The sequence below is a fragment of the Triticum aestivum genome, chromosome 5B, assembly GCF_018294505.1.
Source record: "Triticum aestivum cultivar Chinese Spring chromosome 5B, IWGSC CS RefSeq v2.1, whole genome shotgun sequence".
Lineage (NCBI taxonomy): Eukaryota > Viridiplantae > Streptophyta > Magnoliopsida > Poales > Poaceae > Triticum > Triticum aestivum.
Window position 1 is genome coordinate 713,402,560 of NC_057807.1, and position 8,261 is coordinate 713,410,820.

The 8,261-nt window shown below is 45.7% G+C and overlaps 1 pseudogene; it reads left to right on the plus strand.

Annotated features, from left to right (window-relative positions):
* The first annotated feature begins 251 nt into the window (after positions 1–251).
* On the plus strand, positions 252–7,814 carry LOC123114504 (putative disease resistance protein RGA3; annotated as a pseudogene).
* Positions 7,815–8,261: the final 447 nt, after the last annotated feature.

Genomic DNA, 8,261 nt, shown 5'->3' on the forward strand with positions numbered 1-8,261 from the left:
TTGTGGTTTGCCTCTCACTGCTTTCTTTCTTTCTTTCTTTCTTTCAGATTCAGATTCAGATTCAGATGGATGAATCTGCTACCAAAATTCATCAGCTGCAGCCTGCAGCAGGACAAGATTAATTATATATATTGGCGACTTTTTAAAGGATTAATTGGTAACGAGCATTTCTATCGAGGAGAGCATAACATCCAGGACAGAATCTGCGTTTCCATTTTGAAAAATAAGAATCAAGGAAGGTACACTCGAAATCTTGTTACTGTATTTACGCTCTTTGTATGTATGGTTATCTGCACCTGTTCTGAATATATATATGATTTCCTCTTGCAACTTCAGTCATGCCTTTCCATGTTCGTTGATGCACAGATTGGGCTCACTTTAGCTCACAACTAGGCAGCCCAACTTATACAATATTGAAATGACGAAACGCCGTTAGCCAAGTCCGATGGGCAATGCGTACTCGAGTTAGGTGTCATCTCTCTTTCCGAACCAATCTATATATATGTATGCCTCATGAAGAATACTTACATACATACATATAGTTCTAGCGCACCACCAGTATCTGCCATTTCTGTTATGCAAAAAAGCAACAAATGATCGAGTTGGTATCTGGGTTTGGTCGTCGCCGGCCAGATGAGACATAGTAGCAGTTATACCTAACCAAATACGTACAATACTACAAGATTAAGCTAGCAAGTTGTCTGCTGGCTTAATCAAATCTGCCACTTGCTGAAAAAAAGTTGGAGCTAGCTATCTCAAAAGAGTATTGTTGTCTCTCGAGACTGGTTGGATGGGCTCAAGCAACTCTCTGCTTCTTAATTCCTTGAGGTTTGTCTGTTGCTTGAAGGAGCTGTCTTGCCCACCTACCCCTACACAAAAATAGCATTATCCTTTCCTCCAGAACCAAGGAGAAAAACACAACTCGCATCCTATACTCTCATGCCTCATAAACACAGCAATACTCTCGTTGGGGAAAGAGAGAACAATAGTTCCACTTTCCACATAACACTCAACTGCACTTTAATGTTGCTGTGTTTGTGAATTGTAAGAGTGCAGGCATATAGGGAGCCTGTCTTTGATCAGACACATCCTTTCAAGTATTTGTGTCAAGGCACCTGTGTGTACATAGCTTAATGCTATCTTTATATATACTTTTGAATGCATTCCAGAAAGGACTACGATGTACTACGCAGGAAGAAGCTTCCTTCTCCCTTCAACCCAATCCTCACACAAATATTTCTGGTTAGCAGCCTTGCCATTAGTGGACTTGGGGGTGTGATTGCGGGGCGTGGGGTCATTCTTTCAAATTTGATCTTTGTCTGTTGCCGATTCCTCAAGATTAGGGGGAGTATTCTCAAAAATATTGGCTCTTTTTTTAAAATACCATGAAATCTTTGGAATAACTCAATAAAAGTCCAAATACTAAAAAAATTATCTTTCGGTGCTGGTTTGAAATCAGAATTAATAACTGAGGGAGAAGAATGATTGAATGTTTCTTCTTTACCTTTTTAGTTGTCAATTTCTCCATTAACTGACCCTTTGCTTGGTTTCTAGCATTGCACTCAGATTTTCTAGAAAGTTAATTTCAAGTTTGCGAAAATTAAGGTAGAAAGACTTGCTGCTGGTAAGTGAAGGTGGTCGCTGGCTGTCAGTTCGGTTCCCATTGTAGAAACATGTATATGGTGATTTTACCGTTATTGATGTGCCATCTACACCTGTTCTGAATATATCCTCTTGCAACTTCAGTCACCTTGAAGCAGTGATGCCTTTCGATTTTAATGCTCATTAATTCGTGGATTGGGTTTACTTGAGCTCACAACATGAACTGCATACCCAGTACTAGTCTAACTTACAGTATTGAAAAAAACGAAACACCATGCGATGGGTGTCATCTCTCTTTGGGAAGGAAGGAATATGCCGCATGAAGAATTCATATATATAGTTCATGCAGTATGTGCTATTTCTGTTAGCCAAAAGAAAGGAACAAATGATCGAGTTGGTTTCTGGTTTTGGTCGCCGCCGGCCAGGGTTCTTAAAAGACATAGTAGTAGTTGTACCTAACCAAATACTTACAATACTGTAAATATTTTAGCAAGCAAGTTGTCTGGCTTAATCAAATATGCCACTTGTTTAAAAAAAAAAGAAATCGAGCTAGCTAACAGAGAGTATTGTCTCTGCTTCTGCGTGGTTACCTACCGCTGGAGCCTATTTGTTGAAGGAGCTGCCTTGCCCACCTACCCTACACAAGCCTTTCTGCTGCTTCCACTACTGCTCCGGCGCGGCGAGGCGAGGTGGCCAGCGGAGTACAGGTAGATGGAGCTGGCTCTCGGCTCGGCGGCTTCGCTCCTCGGCAAGGTGTGGACGACGCTGTCCGACGGCCTGGTGGCGGCGTACGTGGACAGCCTCCAGCTCGGCCACAACTCGGAGCAGATCAGGGCCAAGCTGCTGCAGACGCAAGGCCTGCTGCACAACGCCCAGGCCCAGGGGAGCCACGTCGGCGACAACCTTGCCCTGCAGCGCTTGCTGGAGAAGCTGAGAAGGGACGCCGACCAGGCAGAGGACTTGCTGGATGAGGTCCACTACTTCCACATCCATGACAGGCTCCACAGCACCAACTACGCCACCACCCAAGATCTGGACGGCCTTGTCCGCGGTCAAGCTCTCCTCGCCCGTAGTGCTCTTCGCCACACCCTAGGCAGTTGGTTCCAGTGTTTTTCTTGCTCCCGTACACCCAAGACCAATAGGGATGGTGGTGATGCTGCTGCTGCTGCTGTTGCCAGAGCACCACGCCACGTCACCAACTCCAGTTCTGCTACTGCTGCTGCTGTTGCCGGCGACACCAACTCCAACTCTGCTAGTGCTGATGATGGTGATACGCTGCATTTCGACAGAGTGTCCATGTCCAGAGAAATCAAGTCCCTGTTACAGGGCATGCAGTCCCACTGTGATTTGGTCTCCAATTTGCTCAGCAGTACCCCAATCAACAACACGGCAGTCGTCCGACATCGGCCTCAGACTGGTTCCATGATTATACCAGACACATTGTATGGCAGGACAGACACTTTTGAGGAAACTGTCAATTGTATCACCGATACTGGTGCCACAAAGACTATTTCTGTTCTTCCTATAGTTGGTCCAGGGGGTATTGGAAAGACAACTTTCACCACTCACCTGTACAATGATGGAAGGACTCAAGACCACTTCCAAGTCAGGGTCTGGGTATGTGTATCCACTGATTTCGATGTGCTTAAGCTCACCAGGGAGATCCTTGCCTGCATACCTGCAACTGAAGAAGGAGGAAGCAGCAGTGTTGCAAATGAAACAACCAATTTAGATCATCTTCAGAGATCCATTGTGCGACGTCTCAAGTCCAAGAGGTTTCTAATTGTCTTGGACGATATATGGAAATGTGACGGTGCTGATCAGTGGAAAACCCTGTTAGCTCCGTTCGCAATGGGGGAAACCAAAGGAAGCATGCTACTTGTCACAACTCGATTCCCAAAAGTAGCAGACATGGTGAAAACAGTTGATCCACTAGAGCTGCGAGGTTTGGAGTCTAATGATTTCATCACATTATTTGAAGCATGTATATTTGGTAGCTAAAGGGTTCTCCGCTAGCAGCAAAAACAGTCGGTAGACTATTGCAGAAGGACTTTTCTCAGAAACATTGGAATGGAGTTCTTGAAAAGCATCAGTGGCTAAAGCAGCGAAATAATGATGATATCATGCCGTCTTTAAAAATTAGCTATGAATACCTCCCTTTTGATCTGAAGAAATGCTTTTCCTATTGTGGCCTTTTCCCTGAAGATCATGAGTTTACTTCTTCAGAAATCAATCATCTCTGGGTTTCAATTGGAATCATAGACTCTAATCAGCAAGCCAATAGGAATTACTTGGAAGAACTAGTGGACAATGGTTTTCTCATGAAGGTATTCGATTTGGGTGATCGATCCCCCTATTTAATGCATGATTTAATGCATGAGCTATCTAAGAGTGTTTCTGCACAAGAATGCTTCAATATAAGTGGCTTAGATTTCAGAGCTGATGCCATCCCGCAATCTGTTCGACACTTATCTATCAACATAGAAGACAGATATGATGCAAATTTTGAGGAAGAAATGTGTAAACTAAGGGAGAGGATAGATATTTCTAATCTGCGGACTTTGATGATTTTTAGAGAATATGAAGAAGAAAGAATCGACAAGATTTTGAAAGATAGCTTCAAGGAAATAAATAGTCTGCGTGTCCTATTTATAGCTGTGAAGTCTGCACAATCTTTTCCATACAAGTTTTCGAAACTTATCCACCTCCAGTACCTGAAAATTAGTTCAGCTTACATAAGTGGTGAAATCAGTTTACCTAGTACACTATCAAGATTTTATCACTTGAAATTCTTGGACCTAGACTATTGGTGTGGTAGTTATGATTTGCCTGAAGACTTTAGCCACCTTGAGAATTTACATGATTTCCATGCTGCAAGTGAAATCCACTCCAATATTCGCAGTGTCGGAAAGATGAAGCATCTGCAGGAGCTAAAAGAATTCCATGTTAAGAAGGAGAGCATGGGATTTGAACTGTCAGAACTTGGGGCATTGACAGAGCTTGAAGGAGGACTGACTATACGTGGCCTTGAACACGTGGCAACCAAGGAGGAAGCTACTGCAGCCAAACTGATGTTGAAAAGGAATCTGGAGGAGTTAGAATTACTCTGGGGCATAGATGGACCAACTAGAGATGCTGATATTCTTGATGCTCTTCAACCACACTCTAATCTTAGAGTACTTACAATTGCAAATCATGTTGGTACCATTGGTCCTAGCTGGTTGTGTCTTGACATGTGGTTAACAAACTTAGAGAGACTCGCTCTAGAAGGCATATCTTGGAGTACCCTCCCACCTTTTGGGAAGCTACCAAATCTCAAGGGCCTCAATTTGACGAACATTTCTGGAATGCATCAGTTTGGGCCTCGATGTGGTGGCGCTCCAGGCAAATGTTTTATGCGCTTGAAGACAGTTGAGTTTCATGACATGCCAGAACTTGCTGAATGGGTTGTGGAACCTAATTGCCATTCCTTTCCAAGTCTTACAGAAATCACATGCATCAATTGTCCCAATCTCTGTGTGATGCCCTTGTTGGAGGTATCCTGCACCAATTTGCACAGACTTGAAGTTTTTCGTTGCCCCAAGGTGTCTCTGCCCTCTATGCCTCACACCTCCACACTGACAGATTTGTTTATTAACACAGGTAATTCAAGAAGTTTTTACAAATTTCTGCGAGATGATTTAGGGACGTTGTTGTCTTATGATGGAAAGAAATTGGTTGTTAGAGGGTATGGCGGTGCTTTGGCCTCCCATAATCTGGATAAAGTAGAAGATATGATTGTCGGAAGATGCGACGGTTTGTTCCCTGAAGAGCTGGATGGCAGTTTTGTCTTCCATTCAGTTAAGAGTCTCCAATTAGATGTATCTCATCTTACCAGCAAATCATCTTCAGAAGTATTAAACTGTTTCCCGGCTCTTTCTGTGTTGAAGATTGATGGCTATGAGGAGGAATGTGGAATGCAGTTCCCATCATCCAGCTCACTGCAGGAACTTACCTTCTCAGAGTGTACGGGCCTGGTTCTTGTGCCTGTGGAGAAGGAGAATGGAGGAGGAATTCAGGAGGACAACTCATTGCTCCTAAAATTAAGAATAGAGTACTGTGGCCAATTGTTCTGTCGGTGGCCCATGGGAAAGGGAGAATCAGAGACCATTTGCCCTTTCCCTGCTTCCCTGAAGAAACTTGATGTCGAAGGAGAGACAAGCATGAAGTCAATGGCTCTGCTCTCAAACCTCACGTCTCTCACCACTCTAAGGCTAATAAGATGCAGAAAGTTAACAGTGGACGGATTCAATCCTCTCATCGCAGTCAACCTCATACAACTGGAAGTGTGTGGGTGCAACACCATAGCAGCAGATATGCTCTCAGAGGTGGCCAAATTATTGCCTGCAGGTTACATCTCTAGATTGGAGGTACTCAGGGTGGATGACATCTGTGGATTGCTTGTTGCTCCTATTTGCAACCTCCTCGCCCCGGCCCTCCACACACTTGAATTCGAGTCCGATGATGAGTGGATGGAAGGCTTCACGGAAGAGCAAGAGAAAGCGCTGCAGCTCCTCACCTCCCTCCAGAATCTAACATTTTTCGACTGCCGGTGTCTGGAGTCCCTTCCTAAAGGGTTACATCGCCTTTCTTCTCTCAAGGAGTTGCGTGTCGTTGACTGTCAAAGAATGATATCAATGCCCAAGGAGGGCCTCCCGGTTTCGCTGAGAAAACTAGAGATGCGTGGTTACTGGGCTCCTTGGCTAGACAAGCAAATTGAGGAAATCAAAAGAACCTACCCAGATTTATCCGTCACGTATACCCAAGGTAAGACTTGTCGCCTCCCTATCTTTTGTTTTCCTATTTCTGAAGCGAGGTTTATTAGCCATCCATACTTCTGCCTCATCTTGACTTGTCAAATCTTTTGTGCACACAAGTTGGCAAACCTGCACATTAATCAGTAGGTCCGGTGCGAGATACAACCGACTCTTCATTCTGCTGACCATTTCAGTGTTGTAAGCTTTTTGTTTGAAACATAATGTGCTTGCTTGCTTCTGTATCCCCGGCCCAATGCTAACTTTGTCATTGCTTCTAAATTCTGACAGGGATACCGGGCACTGCAACAGTGTGGACATAAGTTGTGAATCCTTTCAGCAATGCAATCCTTTCAGCAGTGTGGACATGTCGTTTGTGGATCACGATTACATGATCGATATTTCTCTGCAACTCAAATCTGCCGGTTAAGGTTAGTACCTCCAGAACCAAAATTCTGATCCTAAATTTATGACTGCATTCACGGTGCAAAGCAACCACTTTGGCTTGCTTATTTATATTTATCCTGCTTGCTTTCTCCATCTAGTTTATATTATGTGCTTAATTTATGACTGCATTCACAGTTCAAGCAACCGCAGTTCTTTTTGTACCCCTTTTCTGCTATTAGACTTGAGATTGATAGTTGATATGTATGCGTGCATTTTCCTCATCAGTTTCTGTTCCGTACATGAAATAAAAAAAGGGCGTGCAAGACATCACTCACTTGGTGCGGATCAAGATGAAGACTTCAGTCATAGCTGCAATAATATGTTTGACAGGCTTGTGCTCCTTTTTTCGCATGAAGCAGCAGGACTGAACAGAAGAGGCCAATTTAACTGTTGGCATCAGTAGGAGGTATTTAACTGCTGTTATTAAAAAATATTTGCTTTTCTTACCACGAATCAAGTGCTTTAATTTCCTTTTACTTGAATCCTTTCATTTGATAGGATGCTGCTTTGTAAAGGCTCATATATCAGATATATGTAGCAGAGAGGGCTGTCTTCTTGTCTTGGTGGTGCATTTATTTGCTTTACAGAATGGTATGGATGTAACCTTCCTACTATTATTGTGAAGTGAAATTGAATTGAGATACACTCTACAAGGGAGAATGCTTCCCAATATTTGTTTGATTCTTGAATATGTTTAGCCTGATACTGAATTATTCCTGTAGTACTCTGACTATTATTTGGTCAACCACCAAGTTTAGAGCATCTCCAACAGCCGCGCTAAACGAGCGCCGCGCTGCAAAAAATGCCATTTTAGCGCGCGCGCTACGCGGCGGCTCGCTCCAGCGGGCGCGCAAAAACGGCGCGCGCGCGATACCGGGTTGGGCGCGCGGTCAAAACCGCTTATCCGCGCGGTGTATTTGGAGCGCCAGCTACAGCGCGCGGCACACTCGAGCGCTCTCTCCCTCTCCTCGTCCTACCCCCCGCCATGGACGCGCACACCGGCGCCCCGCTCACCCCGCTGTACATCCGCGACCCCCCCGCCGCCGCCGCTGCAGCCGCCGCCGCCGGAAACCCTAGCGCGGCGAGCGCGGGCGTCGCCGCCGCCGGAGCTCCGCCGAGCGTCGGCCTCGCGCGCAGCCTCTTCTTGCCGCCGCGGATGACTACGGCGCCGGCGCCGGGTGGCGTCGCGCCGGCGCCATCCCGTGCCGCCGCCGCACCGTCGAAGAAAGTACCCAATGCGGCGCGGACGAAGAAGGGCAAAACATCCGCAAAGAAGAACAAGGCGGCGGACGGCTCCGGCATGGCGAGGGGCAAAAAGCTTGCAGGGCGTTCGACGGCCGCGACGCCTACCGAAGCGCCGGCGAGCTCACTCGTTGAGCCGGCCGCCGACGCGCCTACCGAAGCGCCGGCTTTGGAGCA